Source organism: Tachypleus tridentatus, chromosome 8, assembly GCF_004210375.1.
Source record: "Tachypleus tridentatus isolate NWPU-2018 chromosome 8, ASM421037v1, whole genome shotgun sequence".
NCBI lineage: Eukaryota > Metazoa > Arthropoda > Merostomata > Xiphosura > Limulidae > Tachypleus > Tachypleus tridentatus.
In genome coordinates, this window is record NC_134832.1 from 12,293,164 (window position 1) to 12,314,177 (window position 21,014).

Here is a 21,014-nt window from a genome sequence, read left to right on the forward strand (position 1 = left end):
ATACGTATAAGGGATTCGAGTGATACTCACATTTCTAGAACAGAAAACGATTAGTACCGTGGAAAAAGGAGAGATGAGTAGGTCTGACATCTTATTTCATAGAGTTGAGCCAGATGATAGCTAAATGAGCCCAACTAGGTGACAAGATGAAAATTTAGCTTGGCTTGGTCGTTTCTGAAAGTAGAATCAGGATGTGATGTTCTGACAATTGATGAGACCATACCAGAAGAAACCAGACGTCCGTGGAGTGGGGGTGTACACACTGTTGGTCCAACTAAGCAGCAGAATCTTGCTATGAACTATGATCTCTGTAGGAAGTGATAAAATTCAAGACTCTAATGACAAAAGAGAGGAATGTAGAAGCTGAAACTAAAACTCAGAGCCTCTTGGAAGAACACCACAGGTCCCAACGTACGTCTCCATCTCAGTAAGAATAAGATCCCTGACAATCCCAACCACGAATAATTCTCCACTACCTCCCACCCTCACCCCGACTGCTGTGCGACGCTAGATATCAGAAGTATGACAGGAAAGAAATTACTAGCAAGGAATTATTCGGTGATTCATGTTGCAAATTGGCATATCAATCAGAATAAAAAGAATTATTGTTATTATAAACTACAATCACTAGATAATACTGATAATGATCAAAGTATTTCCAAGCGATCGTAATACTGGAAAATTTGTTAGTGATGCTTTGACGATAAAAAGTAATGACATTACGTACATGAATTATATTCAGTATAGGGTAGAAAGCGCACTGACATAGGTGGAGAGTGTCATGAGACAAATATCACCAAGGTCAGTTAAATGGAGTGTAAAACATTGAGCTAGCGACAAAAAATAAGAAAAATGCTTAGATGTGCAAAGGAAGAAACCCTGACAATCGCGTAATAGACACAAGTGGGAAAAGATGTATGTGTTGTATTGGAATAAAAATAATAATACAGTTAACTTTCTGAATTCCACCACCATCCAGACTCCTTGACTTTCAGCATAAATATTCATAGAAAGACATGTAATGAAAATTACTCTAACTGGGTTTCAATCGCACAATATCCCACAAACTAGGCATAAAAAAAATTGTAATGAATTTAGTTTACAAATTTTGCACCAGTAATAACATCAACAAAGAAACTGCACACTTAATCAAATGTTTTTATAGGCTCTAATAAGTTCCCCATTAGAACAATTCATCAAATAAGTCAGATTTATAATAGTACATTATAACCCTGACCAACTAACTCCACTGAAAACAATAATACATAAAAACAATCTAATAAAATAAGGTTTTTCCTTAGAAAAATATGGCAAAGATTAATACACAACTAGAACATAAATATACATACAAAATTCAAAAATCAAACAAATGCTAGAAAACCTGTGATGAGCCTCCATAACAATGAACCATATATAACGACTGTTCCAATTTATATATAAATGAAACTGGACATAAATTATATGCACAAGTAAAATAACACCAGCTGCCTTCCCTCTAGTCTTACACTACTAAATTAGGGACTGCTCAGTGCAGTGGGCTAACAACCTACTCACTTAAATACCTGTTGAAGAATCCGCAAGCGATTGCGCCCCTATGTTCCTTGATGGAATCTAATGGTGATAACTAACTAACTAACTAACTAACTAAAATAACACCTCCCCCTTAAATGAAAATTGCTATATGTAATCAAATCTCCACACATTTTTCGAATACAGTGCCTCCATATTCAAAATAAGAACACAACATAAACAAAAATAAAATAGCATAAGCCTTACCAAGTAAAACACATTACCTCAAAATTAATATACATCCAGGAATGTCTCTTTAGCTTTTTTTATATTTCTGCACACTATCCATCTATTCACATATTTACGTAAATATCAACATCCTTTGTACTAGGTACTACTGTCATCTTAATGCACGATTATCACGAATAGTTTACAGATGCAACGTTCTGCATCTTTAATTTTAATACTTTTTATCATACGAATAGTTATCATAATAATATTTAAATATAATTGTAGTGTGTTACTTAAAAATGATCATATTAAGTGTCCAAACGTTGTAAGTATTGTAACATATGAAAATTTCCAACTATCGACTGCAAGTTGTAAATATAATTTGATAAAGTTCACTCTTAAATGAGAATAATGTGACTCAAAATGGGCCTGTACGATTGATGATTGTAATTTTCAGTTCAGTACCTTATACCTTATCTAGCTAGCTCTTGCACGCTGCGCCTTTTAATTTCTTTTTGGATCTTGTCATTGTATTTAATACAAAGTATGCACAAAATATTTGTAACAAATTCTCTTAGTAAGGTGCCTTCAAAATGATGGGATTGACCGTAACATTATAAATATAATAGTTAGCAGTGCATTGGCCTGGAGTATTACACAGTCTTACAATATACTTTTAACACTGCTTATCAGTTTTGTATCTTTTCCACTTATTATTATTGCTTAGCAGCTTCTATTTTCCGTCTATTAATTTTTTAGCTAATCATAAAACATATATTGTAGTTTTTCTTTATTTTTATATCTCATAAAATAAGTATATATGTAATACGTTGGTGTAGCTAGTATTATAACTATACTACAATATTAGAAGAATAATGAAACAATTATAGCATTTATTTATTGTTAGACGCAAGTTACGGCAAATTCGAAAAATAAATCATTGCAAGCAATTTTATAATTTAAAGTCTATTCTAATGTCAAACAGTTATGTGCATTAACACTCCTACGAAAAGACGTTTCTAGTCCTGATTTCTCCAAGCCCGTTCCCCTGGCTGTGGTTTTGCTAGATAGTAGATAGGGACAGTGGGAATCTCGTTAATCCATTCATTAACGGATTTAAATGGCAATTTCATTTAAATACAAAATTATTAGCCTAATATTAATAACCTTTCAAGTTGCTCTGGGGCCTATTAGGCCCCACGTTTTGTAGGAGTGTTAACCCTTAGAAAAACGCAAAGGCGAAACGATATATATATATATATGATGTGTAAAAGTCGTTTTTTTCTTGTTACAATGTGTATATCCCTTCAGTGTGCACTACAAATTTTGTAATACAAGTGACTCTCCAGCATTACGCCATCGATAATACAACCGTTAAATAGTAGGGTAAAAATAATAATTGTTAATAAAAATCGGAAAGATTCATGAAATAAATTTCAGTTGTATACCAATATGTATTTTACTATTTGCGTTCCTTTGCGTTGTCAGTACATGATTGCAAATAAATGCTGAGTATTATTAAACACCTTTTAGTGGCGCAATAGCCATGTGCAATACTTGAAGTAAAGTTAAAAGAATCTTTTTAGTTTGTTTTTGAATTTCGCGCAAAGCTACTCGAGGGCTATCTGCGCTAGCCGTCCCTAATTTAGCAGTGTAAGACTAAAGGAAAGGCAGCTAGTCATCACCACCCACCGCCAACTCTTGGACTACTCTTTTACCAACGAATAGTGGGATTGACAGTAACATTATAACGTCCCCACGGCTGAAAGGGCGGGCATGTTTGGTGCGACCGGGATTCGAACCCGCAACCCTAGGATTACGAGTCGAACGCCTTAACACGGTTGGCCATGCCGGGCCTCGCGCAAAGCTACACGAGGACTATCTGCGATAGCCGTCCCTAATTTAGCAGTGTAAGACTAAAGGGAAGGCAGCTAGTCATCATTATCCACCGCCAACTCTTGGGCTACTCTTTTACCAACGAATAGTGAGATTGGTCGTGACATTATAACGTCCCCATGTGATGAGGATTCGAAAACTTAAAATAGAAAACTGTATCTAATGAAAAGCTTTGCTAATATCATTAATTACTCACAAGATCTGATAAAACATTTGCTAGACAGAATAGAAGGTGAGATCAAAAGACTGATCGTGATCATGAAAACATAGTATTGTGTACATTATCTCATTTTCAAAGTATTAATGAAAATTTACTAAAGATATGTAATAACGGTTTCAAAAACCTACAACTTGTAAAAAAAAAGATAGAAGAATGAGTAGGTTGTTAACTAAGAAGCACATTAACAACACAAATAATGGAATTTATTGAAAAGGTTGTCTCTCCTGTAATTTATCATAGATAAGTGAGACCGATAAAACCCAGAGAAAAGGGTCAAACTGTCACTAGTTTGGAATATTCTATTGGCTGCGCTGATATTCATTTAACGTAATGAGACAAAATCTTATGTTATGAACATTATACTGATAATAGAAACAAACAAACAAACAAACAAACACAAGGCACGTCACTGTATCTGTTAAAAAGCGGGTTTAAACCACGCACTTTTTCTCGGTACTTAAAGTCAGTTTGATATTGATTGACAGGTGTAAACCACGGTCTCACTAACACGATTTCAAAGTTAGGATATAAAAGTTAGTGCTAACAACACGGCCTAATGCTCGGTGCTGAATTGCATCATTGACGAGCGTTATACAGAAAAACAAGCGTCAATGGATGCAAAAAGGAATCTTTCCACCAATTCACGACAAATAAAGACTTAAAGAAGAAGAGGATTAATGTTATAAAACGAAATGAAGGCCCGCATTCAAGACAATGTGGTCGTATATGAGTGATTTTTATTATTGGGGCCTTATGGTCTTGCTAGTGCTATTATTATTTTTACATAGATCTAATGCAAAACAGCAACGTATTTAGCTCCCACTTTGTTTGTTTGAAAGCATTCATTAAACAACATGCATAACGGACTATTATTACTGGCAAAAATGTCAATTTAGATCTACTTTCTCAGTCTGTGTTAATGTTCATTGACTTGATCAATAATAAATGACTTTTAGTCTCTCTACACATTAATTCTGAGCAATGGCAATGTATATTCTTATTGTAACGGAGGTACGTACTGTTATACATTTATTTTGATGTCATATGACGTACATTGTTGAATATGAATTGCGTAAGTCCACCCTGTTTTCTAAATTTGTAGTGGATTTTCGAGACTGAGAATCAACAATATAAGACAGACGACAACCAGTCTAAGCTGGAAACAGCGTAACGCGGAAACCACTACAAGCCAGAAATATCAAAATTTTGCAACATCATATTAAGATTTCTCTTATACAAAGCCTTCTATATGGCGAAACCTGTGTAACGCAGACGAAAAACTTTCACCTACCTCACCGCTCAATAAGTAGGATTAGAACCTGAGTAAGGCAGAAAAATGTTTTTCATTAAATGTTAATTTTGTATTGTATTAATAATTTGTTTAAATATTAATAAATTCTCGGACATTATGTTACCGTAATTATTGGTTAAATATATCCTGTTCTTTTTTTTGTCGTAATTATTTTTGCAATTAAATTAAACAAAAGAATGGAACAATAAAATAGGAATATACTACTTTTCCTAGATAATGCAACTTGTCACCCAAAAGTTCAACTTTCAAATGTTCGTTTAGTATTTCTATCTCCATGTACAACATCAGTTCTACAACCACTAGTTAATGGAATTATACAGCGTATAAAATTGAAATACAGAAAAATTGATGCTTCAGTATATTATTGCAAACACGGACGACTGTAAGAGAGCATCTGAAATGACCATTAAAACTGACATGTTAGATGCAATTGTATTTTTAACTCATTCAATGAAATGCATAAAAGATGAATGTGTAAAAAAGTGCTTTTGAAACTTTGAATATATTGTTAATAATGGCAGAGATTGTGGAGAAGTTGTTTGTTATGATAATTCTGGAGAAATCCAAACTCTGAGAAGATTGATGCAGATGATTCTGTGGACGCAGAAAGTTTTGTGAACGTTGACAAAAATGTTTTAACAGAAACTGATGAAATTGATTTAAAATCTATAATAGAATCACAAGATGGTAACAGTGTGAGTTTGTTTGTTTTGGAATTTCGCACAAAGCTACTCGAGGGCTATCTGTGCTGGCCGTCCCTAATTTAGCAGTGTAAGACTAGAGGGAAGGCAGCTAGTCATCACCACCCACCGCCAACTCTTGGGCTACTCAAAATGGAAAGGAAAGTGAGGAAATAAAAATTCCAACTTCATCAAAAGTGTTAAGTTATTTACCAACGAATAGTGGGATTGATCGTTACATTATACGCCCCCACGGCTGGGAGGGCGAGCATGTTTGGCGCGACTCGGGCGCGAACCCGCGACCCTCGGATTACGAGTCGCACGCCTGACGCGCTTGGCCATACGAAACAGTTGAAACTGGACACTTTCTTCAAGTAAATGCGATTAAGATTTTGTGTACTTATGTATACTTTGAATGTCTGTTTTGTCCTTATTGAAATAAATATAGCACAAACAGTATAATAACTTTATTCACAAACGTCTTCCTTTGAGTCAAACAAGCATAACGTTCCGCTCAAAAATTATATATAATTAAGGAAATGCATGTTTACTATGTCTAAGCCGGAAATTTTACTCGTTCCCGTGCGATTCCGCCTAAGACAGGTTTCACTGTATATGTTTTACGAAAACACTAGCGTATCTTCGAATATTGTTGAACGGTAAAAAACCTCGCCTAATTGGTATAAAAGCTAGCCGAGAAACAGTAATAAAATACTGTTTTCATAAGACGGCTGGAATGAGTATTAAAACTTCAATCTGAATATGACCTAAGAAGGTCAGAACGTTGTTCTATGCTTCATTTTAATTAAAGTTTTAATACCCATACCAGCCGTCTTATGACTACATTTTTACTTTGGTTTCTAGTTTGGTTTGGAGTTTTTATAGATTTCGACCATCACGAACTGTTCAACTTAAATATATCGGACTTAGTATTTTTACGAGGTAAGCAATTATCTTCCTTTATGAAAAGTGAGTTTGTAAACTGCGTTAAGCTAAACACAAACAGATCTATGAAACTTTGTAGAATGGACGGCAACTGTCTGCTGTGAAGACACAAATGTAGAGATCTAGCTAACATTCCCGTCAGATGAAGTGTAAACATAAAGTTGATTCACCGGTTGTGGACCCTGCACAGTCGATAAAATATTGAGTTCCAGGCCAGATAGACGACTGAATAGTTTGTGAGTTTGTAATTTTTTCTATATAAATAATTATTTCTAATAACTATTATTATAAATTGAAATTTTTATATTAAAATATGTTTAAGTTAAGGAAAAAAATGTGTGTATCAATCTTGTAAAATATCATATACTTGATACATATCGAAATTCAATTAACTTCTAAATTACGTTAATATTTTCGGCTATTTGAAATCGTAATACGAAACATAATAAATTGGAGGCTTCTCCGAGATGGCTGGGGGGTTGTGGCATTCTCCTGTAATCCAGCTATTTGGAGGCCGGAGTTGGTGGAGGGTTTGAGGTTGGGAAATCTGCTGTATACTGACCTATGTTGATCGGGCGTTCACACTAAGCTCGGCGTCGATATTGTGATCTTAGGGGAGCCGAGGATCACCAGCTTGAATAATGAGGAGCGAACCGGCCCAGGTCGGAAACGCAGCAGGCAAAAGTTCCCGCGTCGTGCAGTAGTGGGATCGCGCCTGTGAATAGGCAGTATGGAGTAGCCCATCCGACATAGTCGGACTCAATTCCCTTTTTAACAATATGCCCGGCATGGCCAAGCGTGTTAAGACGTGCGACTCGTAATCTGAGGGTCGCGGGTTCGCATCCCCGTCGCGCCAAACATGCTCGCCCTTTCAGCCGTGGGGGCGTTATAAAGTGACGGTCAATCCCACTATTCGTTGGTAAAAGAGTAGCCCAAAAAAAACCTTTTCGGTGGGACGAGGATTCGAACTCACAGATTGCGAGTCGAGTTCCCTAACCACCTGGCCATGCCAGTCCAATAAAGATATATTCTGGATGTATACATCATTGTTTTATTTACCTTAAATATTAATAGATTTTTCAACGTTTTTTATAACTTCGGTGATGTAACAGCAAAATAGTTTACGCAGAAATGATTTTGGTTTAGAATTAAATTGATATTTTTAATTTCGTGAGAAATTTTACGCACTTCGATTTGTTGGAAAATAAAGACACATAACCCACCTTCTGTGTGCACCGCGAAGTACAGAAATCCCGGATTTTAGGGTTTAAGGTTCCGAGAGTTACCGCTGTCCCCCCTGTGGGACTGCACTCGGCTTGAGTAGGTTATAATATATTACATCCTTACTTTAGGCTCAATTACAAAAATGTATCTAACTTTACTATCACAAATTTAAATGACAAATTTAAATAACATTTTACAAATGTAAATAAAATCACAACCTATATCTTCAGAATGTAACTTTAATAGCTCAGCATTGCGTTATTACAGCTTCATTGGGAGTTATGAATATCCTAACGATTTCTTCACTTAAATTTAGATATAACTGAATTAGTTAATTTCTAAAATACTGATAGGTCTTGACGAGCAAGTAATAACGAAATACTTACGTAATAAAGTTACATTCTGGAATATGGGTCGCGTTTTATTTACCTTTATAGATATGTTTTCTATTTGGGCAGGTGGTTAGGGCACTCGACTCGTAATCCGAGGGTCGCGAGTTCGAATCCCTATTATACCAAACATTCTGGCCCTTTTACCTCTGATTTTAGCATTGTAAATACGTAGACTTACAGTTGTATGAGCGGGGGACACAGGAAAAGTATTCGACACTGTATGACATAATAGGCTCCGTAACAAATTGTGGCAATTAGAATTATCGGCAGGTGTTATTCGCTGGTTATCCAACTTTCTAGATAATAGACAATCTAGTGTAAGTATGAAAGGCGCCTACTCAGAGTAATATACTCTTGAGGCGGTTGGTCCTCAGGGTGGGATAGTTATTGCTATCTTCCTTATTATGTATATAAGTGATATGCCATTAATAGACATTAACTGATGTACGACTTTACAATTCGCAGATGATGTAGCTATTTGGAAGAGTTCCCCTAACCTGTTCATAGCAACTACAAATCTTCAATTCGTATTAAATCAAATAATAAAATTTTATGAAAAACATCCAATAAAAATTAACAATCAAAAACCAAATTACTGATATTTTTAAAAAAGATACAACTTCGTAAACACAAATCAAAATTATATATAAAGAGAACTGTTCTAAATACTGCTTCTTAAGCAAAATTCCTCTGCCTAACTTACCATACAAAATCTGATAAACAAGTTAGTAAACAGGATCACTGGAAAGGTAATGTTTTCAAATAGGACACAAAATTTGAGAGCTTTCGAATAGTTCACTATTCTTCTTTAAGATAATAAAGAATGAGAATAGTCAACTATTCGAAATCGCTTGTGTTTTAGGTCTCGTTTTAAAACATTATGATGAAAATTATTTTGAAAACCACACAGAAAGTAAATTATTAACAAATATGTTACAGGATATTTTCATGTAAAAATGTTGGTAAATCTGCTGAAAACAGTCAAAATTTATATAATTTATATACATCCGGTAATAGAATATGCTATTCCTGCATATATCAGGTCATCCCTCAAGTAATGTCCGATTTTAGGTTCAGAAAAAGAGAAAGGATTTCAAATGCTTTTAATGTTATTTAATCAATAATGTATGTTCCATTATTATTAATTACTTCCTGCCAATGATTCACAAGCTTCTGAATGCAACTTCTAGAAATTTCCGGGGGTTTGGAGGAGAAGAATGGAAAGAGGGTATTTTGACATCTTCATGTGTTCCAAGCTCTTTTCCATCAAGATAGTTTTGCAAACTTTAGAATAGATGATAATCAGATGGGGTAAGGTCTGGAGAACAAGGAGGATGTGAAAGTTTTTCCCAGTCTAGCTCTTCAATCTCTACAGGTGTGATCCTTGCTGTATGAGGCCGTCCTGGTGTAACACAACACCTTTACAATTGATCAGTGCAGGCCTGTTTTCTTTCAGTGCAACATTCCAGCGCTCTAACTGTTGACAATGGAAGTCTGATGTAATTGTTACATTGAGTGGCAGCACATCAAAATTGGATCAGACCAACAATATTCCACCAAATGCTTAACAAGACTTTCCTAGGGTGGAGGTACATTTTGGGTTGTGCTTTAGTCAGTTTACCTGCACTGAGCCATTGTCTGCGGTGTTTAATATAATGTATCCATTTTTCATCTCCAGTCACAACCTGTCCAAAAAAGGAGAGTTACGTTCGCGAGAGTGCAGAGAAATTTCCATTCTTGCTTTGAGGTTGGCTTCTGTCAAATCATGAGGGATCCATTTTCCAAGTTTTGACACCTTTCCAAGCTGTTGCAGATGACGGCGAACTGTTGAATGGGTTGAAGTAAGCTTCTATGCTTGTTCTTCTACTGTTACAGCACAATCTTCATAAAATGCAGCCGGCAGCAAGTCATCATTAAACTCAACAGGACGATCTGAACGTGGCACATCATTGAAGCTGTAGTTACCTGATCTGAACTTCTGGAACAACTTTCAACATTTTCTTTCATTGGGAGATTCCATACCATAAACACTTTGAATGTTTCGTGTAGTTTCTGCTGCATTATTGCCTTTTTTAAACTCATAAAGCATTATACGCCTAATGAGTTCCTCAGAAACATCCATCTTAATATGTGTTTATTTGATTAATGATCAGAAAAAGTGGAGTTAGCTTAGTTTCTTTTATTTATCTCAACATTTTTACACACGTCCTACTACATATTTTAGTTATTAAAGCCTTCTGCAAAGAGAGAAATGATGATGCACTTTCTGTGTTACATTTTCTGACATTACTTATAGGATGACCTGATATAAATATTGCACCTACAAACATAAAGAAACTGAAAAAACAAAATGCTCCAGAATGACCAGGTGCTTAGGGCACTTGACTCGTAACCTAAGGGGTACGTCAAATATGCTCGCCCCTTTTAGCCGTGGGGGTGTTGTAATGTGACTATCAATCCCATTATTCGTTGGTAAAAGAGTAACCCAAGAGTTGGCAGTGGCTGCCGCTCAGTTTACCTCAAATTCGATGACTGACATGAGTTGTGAAAGTCGTCAACATAGAGCCTGTTTACAACAGTAAGAGGGAGTTGTTCAGTGATGGCATTAATCTTTATACTGAAAAGTGTGACACTCAAAACACATCCCTGTAGAAAAGAACGGGAAAGTGTCAAACCCACACGAAGTTAGAATCGCCTGTCCATTAACAAATTCTTAATAAAAATGGGCAAATGGCCACGTAACCCATGTATATATGGAGATCTCGCAAATTGTCATTTCTCCATGTTGTGCCATAAACCTTCTCAATATCAAAGAATATTGATAAAAGATGTTGTCGTTTGAGAAAGGTTTCTCTGATTGATGTTTCAAGTCAAATCAAGTGTTGAATGGTGGAGTGCTGTTGTCAGAACCCACACTTGGTGGGAGAAAGGAAGTTGTTGTTGTTTGATTCGAGGAACCAAACAAGGCGAGCAGTAACCATCCTTTCTAACAGACAGCTCATCAAAGCAATCGGACAGTAGTTTGAAGGAATCTTGGGATCCTTCCCAGGCTTACAGAAAGGTAGAACAGTAGCCTGGTGTCAGGCATCAGAAAAACATTTTCCTGCCAGATAGATTAAAATAGGGGTCACCAAACTACGGCCCGCGGGCCGGATACAGCCCTTAAGGTCATTTTTCCGGCCCGCCAGCAACTAGCCGCTTGGAAATAAAAAGTGACATTTCATCAAATGTTCGATTGTCATAACAAAATAAATCTCACAGGAATGTTGCTTTGAGCTGGCAAACACAATACCTTATGATAAAAAGAAACAAGGCTGTCATGCGCATTTTTAACCAATAGGAAAATTCTTTTTTCGTCCTTGCTGCCCATTTATTCATATCGAGGCACGTATCTATGAAAGCATTAGGATTTCGAAAACAAGTACAGACTTAACCCTCTTCCTATCGACTCGTCTTGTAAGTTCAGCGGCCTAGGGTTACCGCTTCAGCAAGCTCATTTCTCTTAGTAGTCGGGTTATGCGCTTTTCGTAATTCGTTCTTAGGTAAGTGTCGTGGCAAACGTACATTTCAATATATTTTGTTTTTGCGTTCTTGGACCAGTACAATACTTTTCTCACAGCATTCTGTGTTTTTCATTTTCAGATCCTGTTTTCTTTCACCCATCGTTATGGCTGCTTTTAAAAGAAGAAAAGTAGACTCTAAGTGTTGTGCTTTCAATGAAGAATGGGGAGAAAAGTACTTCTTTATGGAAACAAAAAAACCAGAAAGCTACTTGTGTGATATGCACCAAAAGTGTTGCCGTTTTGAAAGAGTACAATCTTTGGCGTCACTATGAAACAAAACATATATCAACATATTTGAAATTTTCAAAAAAGTTCCGTTCTGAGAAATTTGAATCCATGAAACGTGTTTTTGAATCTCAGAAGAATCTTTTCACGAGAAAGTTTGCTGAAAATGAATCTGTGACTCGTACAAGTTAAAAAATAGTGCATAGGATGGCAGAGCGAGGAAAACCTTTTACTGACTATAACTTCATCAAAGAGTGTATGATGGAAGCAGCAAATGAGCTGTGTCCTGAAAAAGCCTATTTCTTTGAAAATATCAGCCTTTCAGCAACTTCAGTTGTACAGAGAGCAGAAGAACCTGGAGATAACATCGCATTACAGATACGCCAAAAAGCTAGAAACTTCCTATAGTATTCTCTGGCATTGGATGAGTCTACTGATCTCTCGAGTACGTCACAACTTTTCGTGTTCATTCGTGGAGTTAATTTGGACTTTCAGAACACGGAAGAACAACTGAAGAAGACATTTTCATGGAAGTGCATGAAACTTTGCAAGACTTATAACCTTCAGTGGAATCAGCTTAGAGGTGTAACAGTTGATGGAGGAAAAAACATGGCTGGAGTAAAGAAGGGTCTGGTGGGGCTGATCAGGAAACAGTTGGAAGATCTTCAACTCCCAAGTGCTCTGTTAATACACTGCATCATACATCAGCAAGCACTCTGTGGAAAATACTTTGATATTTTTTGCGTACTGAAATTAGTCATTTCTGCAGTGAACTTCATTCGGGGGTTATGCACTTAATCATCGCCAGTTCAAGGCGTTTCTTGAAGAGATTGATTCGGATTTCTGTGACTTGCCTTATCACACAGTGGTCAGTGGCTCAGCTGCAGTAACGTCTTGTCTCGTTTTTATAAGCTGAGAAGAGAAATAGATATATTTCTTATCGAGAAATATGGAGCCAATCCACTTCTGTCGGATCCAACCTGGTTGACAAAGTTGTCATTTTTGGTTGACATCACATTCTACATGAATTGAACTTGAAATTTCAAGGGAAGAATAACCTTGTCTGTGATCTCTATAGAATCATTAAAGGATTTCGGAGAAAGCTGTCATTGTTTGAAGCACATTTGGAAGGAGGAAACATCTCCCATTTTCAGTGCTTCAATGAGTTTCATGCTGGAATCACAGAAGATGTCAACCTGGAGTTTCAGAAAAAGATTATTGGTGAATTATATAAGCATTTTTAGAGAGATTTTCGGATCTCGACAGAATCGAAAGTGACATTCTCCTTTTTCAGAATCCTTTTGATTGTGTCATTGATGACGTGACAGTGGAACTTCAGCTGGAGGTCATCGATTTGCAAGGAAATAACTTGTTGAAAGCAAAATACAGAGAGGGGCAATTTATTGAATTTTACAGCTGCATACCTGAAGATGATTTTCCAAAGCTGAAGCAGTTCACATCTGGTATGGCATCAGTGTTCAGAACAACTTATGTCTGTAAACAAGCCTTTTCAATAATGAAGTATGTGAAGTCGGTACATCGATCAAAGTTGACTGATGAACATTTGAAAGCATTTCAAAACCGAACATTGAAGATATTTTGAAAGCGAAACGCCATAATAAATCTCATTAACTTTTTTTGCAGCTTAGTAAAATTCAAATATGTGAATTCAAATATCGCACTATGTGCGATGTGACAATTGTTTTTGCTAATGTTACCTTCTTTGATAACCTTTTGGTGAATAAAAATGTTGGTTGTATTTCTGTTTGTTTTTTATTATATGTGTATATTGCATGTTACTCCCACATGGCTAATGTGGCATCCTAAATTTAGTGTTAAGTCTTTTACAGAGAGCTTTTGCTCTAGCTTATGAGTATTGAACATAATAATCATGTGGTCCGCACTTCTCATTTCCCAAGTAATCTGGCCCCCTGTGAAAAAGTTTGGTGATCCCTAGGTTAAAACAATCAGAAGAATAGCAAGAGAAGCAGGATAGATGGTGCAGCATTTCATAGTGTACATCAACAGGTCTGACTGATGTAATGCCAGACCGATGAAGGGCCAGTTTGAAATTCACTAGTGTAAAGGGACGATTATAGTCATAGAGACAATCAGCTTGAAAGGAAAGAAATGATCACCCTGCCCGAATCTTGATGGCTAAGAAGATGGAGGATGAAGCAGAAGTGCTAGATACCTGGCAAAAGCTTTCACCTAGAGTATTGGCAATGCTCTAGGCGTCAGCTACTTCCACTTCTTGGCCATCATAGAGCAAGAGGGAGAGGGGGACAGAATATATTGCCCACTAACTTTTAAATCTTCTCAATATGACTTTGGAACTGGTGATAGAAGATATGCTGGTTGTGAAGTTAATCTACAAAGAGTATTTCAGGCCCGTTTTTTAGTCTTCCATGCAATGTAGCAGGCAGGATTCCACCACGGAGAAGGATATTGTAGAAAACGTGACAAAGTTTAAGAAATATATTGAGCAGCTGCCTGTATAATACAGTTAGTTACTGCTGCCACAGAGTCATCTATTGATGGCTTACAGACGATGGTAGGATCAAGTGCTGCAAGAGCAGTGAAAGAAAGCCTGTTTGCTTGATCCAGCTTCCACTGGAGCATGCGTGTCATATGGCATCGACCACGGCCAGTCTCCTTCAAACTTATAGGAATATAATCACTGCCTCGTGGGTTATTGTCAACCTTCTATGAAAAGTGGGAGAATAGTGAAGGGGAACAAACTGAGAGATTAATAGTAGTAAAGGACTGGCTAGGTGCATGAAAATAAGTATAAGAACCAGAATTGAAAAGAGAAAAGTTGTGATCAGAGAGCATATGCTCTATGGAGTGACCCCTTCCCTCAATATCTGCACTTCCCTAAAGGAGAATGATGTTCATTAAAGTCCTTCAGGATAAAAAAGGGAGATGGCAACTGTTCAATGAGAGCAGCAAGGGCTGATTGATAATATGTCTCTCCTAGTGGCAGGTAGAGAGAACAAACAGTGTTGGTAAGACTCAAGGAAACACAGATGGCTACTGCTTACAAGGGTGTGTCGTGTGGCAAAGACATGGTGGGCATGTGCTGATCAACCAACAGTGCCACCCCTCCATGCACTCATCCATCACACAGTCTGTCATTTCTGTATAAAGAAAACCGCCGAAAGGTGACTGTATTGGCAGGTTTGAGAAGTGTTTCCTGTAAGGAAAGACATACAGGATGGTAGAAAGCAATCAGTGCTCTAGTGTCATCCAGATTAGAATGTAAACCTCCACAATTTCATTGGACAGCCATTTTTATTTATGTATAAGCGAATTTGGCAGAAAGCCCTTCCGTTTATAACCACGTCTTTTTTCTTTATTGTCTTTATTCGAGAGAGGTCTTTCGACCTCCATGGATCCTGCCTTGGGTCGATTGGTCAGGTCTTTGTTGTTGAAAGAGGAATCCAGTGACTGAGGACGTGAACTAATGATCGTTTTGCATCGTGGGGTGGAAGAAGATGTACCCAAGGAAATTCCCATACCTAGAACAAAGGAAGTGGATCTTTTGGTTTACTGTAATGTATGTTAGAGACAGAGATGGGCGTTGATGTTGATTTATCAACTTTTTAAGCATAGAGGTTCAAAGACTTTTCATTTGGTTTGAAAACGATTCTTTTGGAGGCACAGAGAGATCCGTCTGCACTCCCACTGTGGTAGTGGAATAAAGTGCAGCAGCATATGTCCAAGATGAAGTGGTGGACAGCAACTTTTGAGCCTTCATCGTTGTTTTCAAATGCTACACCTCTTTTTCTTCCAAACATTTAGTGCAAGAACGAAAGTAAGTCGGGTGAGAGCCATTGCAATTGACGTAATGAGGGTCTGTTTCACGCTCACAGGCATCATGGTTTTTGCCACCACAACGAGCACACATCAAGGAACCATGACATGATGCCTTACAGTGACTGAACTGCTGACACTTGAAAAATCTGAGAGGGTTTGGAATGTATGGCTGTACCTTGCAATTAAGATAACCTGCCTTGATAATGCAGGTGATGGTGATGTAAATGTTAGAATGAGAACATTGGTTGACATCATAATTCCATTTTTGTGAGTGGAGGTATGCCTCACTGCAGAAACTCCTTGGGTGGAGAAATCAGCGAGAATTTCTGCCCCGGGAATGTTCTTCAACCCCCTCTGAACAATAACTCCTCATGACGAATTCAAAGTAGCATGAGGTGCAACCTCAACAGATATATCCCCAATCGCCTTTGAATGCAAGAGAAGTTTACTGTATTGACATGTGGATGTTTCCACCAATATGTCACAAGAGCGAAGCTTTTTGACTGACATTGGAGAGCTAACAAGTCTCTCTAGTACCTTTTAAATGAAAAAGGGAGACATTTGCCCTATAGGTTTATTTGAAGGAGAATTTACTATGAGAAAATGAGATACAGGTGTTACAGATGCTGAAGATTGCTGCTTTTACCTGTGGACTGTTTTTCCATGAGTTTATTTAATGTTTTATTTGGAGGATCTATGATAAAAAAAAATAATTTTTCGGTTCCCATTGACCCCACCCACCATGGAGCCCTAAGAGGGGATGCACTAAAATGCCAATCAAGGACACTGCAGCAACGTGAGCACTATACCCAAACACAAGCATCAGATACAATGTCAACAACGTCTATTCAGAACATCCAATACTGGTTCTTGGTTGACTCTCGCCCAAGTGGACCAGCCAATTGTCCTTAGGCCCAAGGCCGCTCGTCTACAGGAATTCAAGGCCAAAGGTTGGACCCCTCAACCTCGAGGATCCTCTCCTCCCATTCACGGGTCACGACGCACGGCAAACACGTGGATGGATGTTTAGATCCCAGAGGAGGTAAGCTGAAGTGCAATAACCTTCCCTGGGAGGTCCCCTCACCACGTATAGGAATCCACACAGAAGGGAGTTCAAGGGGGAAGAAGAGGTATAAGGAGGATCTGACCCTGCTAGGTCTACATAAAGACCAAAAGCTTGAACGCGAAACGATGCAATAGAGTAGGTCGGTGCTGCTAAAGAGGTTAGGAAACAAAGTAGTGTTTCAGCTGAGCCTTACATTACATACTGCTGATTAAATTAGATATACTATTAGTATTAATAATTATTAATTAGACATTACTATTACTAAGTTTGATAATACGCAGTTAAATGTGTATAAGCATGAACGAATAGTATTCAAATTATGCAATAAAATTAATTTTAAAATTTGTAACTAAGCACGAAGCTACACAAAGGGCTATCTGTGCTCTGCTCACCACACATATCGAAACCCAGTTTTTAGCGTTTTAAGTCCGCAGGCATACCGTTATTCCATTGTGGGGGGAAGGCAACCTTTAAAGAATACTTGATATTTTTTTACAACATGAAAAAAAAACATTCCAAAATATATTTTTCAGCAATAACTAAAATTTTCAATTTTTCAAACTGCGCTCTTTAACATTATAAATAATGTAAACATTCTTGATGCAGTCATAATGTAGAGAATAAACGACTAATATGGTTTTTATAAATTTATATAAAAGTTATGAAAAGTGATACTACTGTTTTTCCACTGATTACCATCTAATATTTATAAAAGTCAGCTGTCATTTTGTGTGTGTGTCTAACGTTCAGATTTGTCATTCTTAATTGAAGTTGCACCAATCTTATCAATTTTTTACAGTGTAATTGAAATTTGTCTTTATTTTCTCAAAGTGTGATTGTTTTTATTTTCTGATCATGGGAGAAGCTTGATGTACAAATTTCCAATTTTTTATTATTATTATTATTTACAGAACTCCGACCTGTTATTTGTTAACTCGTAATTATAATATATAATAGTCACCTATATGCAATATGCACATCAAATAATTTAAATTAGTGAAAAGTGTGTATTATAACTGGAACTGCTTGCACTGTGCATAACTTTCGCACAAACAAGTGAAGTGATGATACTGTTGGATTCAATGTGAATACTACTTGTATTCCGTACACAGCCATGGCCTTGAATGTGGGTAGAGCGAATACTCGCATTGTTGGATGCATATTCTAATCCTAATGTGTTATAAAATTATATTTTCCCGGATATACAAATAGAAAGTATAATCGCTTTAATCAACAACTAAGGAGGGAGAAAGATGTCTGATATACACTTGACCTTCCCATGTCTTTCAAATGGGCCCACCTCTCAGTGGCATAGAGACATGTCTGCGGACTCACATCGCAAGGAACCGAGTTTCGATACCCATGGCTGGCTAAGCACAGATAGCCTATTGTGTAGCTTTGTGCTTAATTCCAAATTTGGCTGAGCTGAGCAAATGGGCCTAAAACCCAAAAGGATACAAATCATTTTGTACCTCACTTGCTCAGCGGTAAGTCAGTAGGTTTAGAATACTAAAAATAGGGTTTAGATACTCGTTACGTAGCTTCTTCCTCACCAATACACAATCAAATCATTACATCTCAGTCTCCTGAAGAAGCCAGGTGAGTCTGGTGAAGTGTATAGTATTTATATACTTCTAACTTTCAATAACCTCAAAATTTGTTGTAAAAGTTGTTAATATATATTTAGCATTTTAAGACTAGTTCTACTATTTATAACAAGATAAGTTGTCAATATAAGTGCTTGAATTGTCTATGTGTTACCTGTTAATTCCAACACAGGTTACAAGTCTCGTAAGTGTTTCTTCATTGTCAATCTGTTTACTTTTAAGTTTAAAGTTTGAACTGCCAGTGCTTTAAAAATCGCAAACATTTAATCAATAACATTACAGATTAAACACAACAGTACAAATGGTATGTAAGGCAATATTGTAAAACTTTATTGTTAGCATACTTATTTCTTTTATGGCATTAAATTTTCAGATGTTTATTTTTTATGCTATAATTTAAGCTTCCTCAGGAGTGTCAAGACACATTGCTAACAACCAACCTATTAATAATATTCTTAAATATCGAGACTTATTTATCAAAAAACGCTGTTAAATATGACTTTGTGCAATCTGTCAATGATGATTAGGCAGCCAATAAGTAAACAAAACAACCTCAATAAACAAAGAAAGTATTTTCCTGAATTCCATGTATATTTCATGAATTTTCAAGATTCCTGAATATTTCCAGACTAGGAAATTATAAGACAAAATTCTAAAACATTTCTACATTTCAAAAGCGTTTTGGGAACCCTGTCATACAAGATAATTAGTTAACTTGGAGAACTAAATAATATTCACATATTTTATTACAAGTATGCTAATAAATATATTGCACGACCTGTAACAACAAATATGCTATCAAGTTCAAAATAAATATAAACAGGATAAAAGTTGCTTCTTTGCAAAATAATAGCTCAGAATAATTTTAGTAAAACCATTTCAAATTCAAAATCTTTACAAATATCGAAATGTATAGTGAAAGACGTTGTTTCAGAAATATATTAGTTCTTCATGCTAATTTATAAACAATGTTTATTCTATGCTAATATACCACTAAATTTCATTATCTTTCTCTAGCTTGTTTATTTGTTATTAAGCACAAAATTACAGAGAGGGCTATCTGATCTATGCCCACCAAGGGTGTCGAAACTCAGTTTCTAGCGGCATAAATCCGCAGACATACCGCTGTGTCATTGAGAGGCGTTTGTATAGCTTTAATGTTATATTCTTTTTTAACTGAGTTTAAGAATACACAGGGTTTGTGTTTTCATTAAGATCTGCTTCTTTATTTGGTTATTATTCAGCCAAACAGTAGATATGACAATTTGAGTGTTTTGATAAGAGTGGTTAGCATTTATTACTCTTATTACGTGTATTGTTTTTGTAATTTGAAATTACTTATTTTATTTTGCTGTTTTTGTTGCGTAAACCTTCAACCTTCTTTCCAAAAGATTAGCATTAGGAAAAAATAGAGAACAAAATCTCCCAAACCGTTGTAAATATATTAATTTTAACTGTCTTTTTTTTTTAAGTAAACAGAAGCACCACTATAAAAGAACACATTTTCACAATAAAATGGAGAAAACATTAACACAGCAGAAACAAGAACCAAACCACGAAAGGGTAAAAATTACTACTTGCTATTCTTAGGGTAACATTTGTAATTTTTGAAGTACATAACCCTATATTACATTAGAATTAATGTACTACCACTTGCTATTCTTAGGATAGCATTTGTAATGTTTGAAGTACATAACCCTATATTACATTAGAATTAATGACCGTAAGTATGAAAAAGGTGTATTGCATTTAATATTATTTTAATATATATTTAGAAATGTATATAACTTGTATTGTAAAATGTGTGTTGCTAAAAAGTAAGGACGAACAATATATGTTTTACGAAAGCACAAGCGTATCTTCGAATATTGTTGGGCCAACTGAACTTTAGAATTTCACGTAAAGATTATGAACACATGCGCCAAGAAACAGTTTAAGAATATAGTTTGTCTGCTAAGTCTTGGTTTGTTTGCTTGTTGTGAATTTCGCGCAAAGCTACTCGGGGGCTATCTGCGATAGCGGTCCCTAATTTAGCAGTGTAAGACTAGAGGGAAGGCAGCTAGTCATCACCACCCACCGCCAACACTTGGGCTATTCTTTTACCACCGAATAGTGGGATTGATCGTCGTATTATAACACCCCCAGACCAAGTAATCTTGCAAACCGCGTTAAGTCAAACAAGAAAACAGCTAGCTGGCATTACAGTCGAGTGAAGTGTACCTGTATATCAACATAAAATTAACTCACTTGTTGTGGACCTTGACCGTCTATGAATTACTTAATTTTCAGACGAGATAGAAGTCTGAATATTGTTTGTAAGTTTGT

At 36.4% G+C, this 21,014-nt stretch overlaps 1 protein-coding gene across 1 annotated transcript in view; it reads right to left on the minus strand.

The window, feature by feature from the left end:
* The window catches only part of LOC143223872 (polycomb protein Scm-like), a 95,030-nt gene that overhangs the window by 42,076 nt on the left and 31,940 nt on the right, over positions 1-21,014 (minus strand). The gene's annotated exons all lie outside the window — the stretch shown is intronic.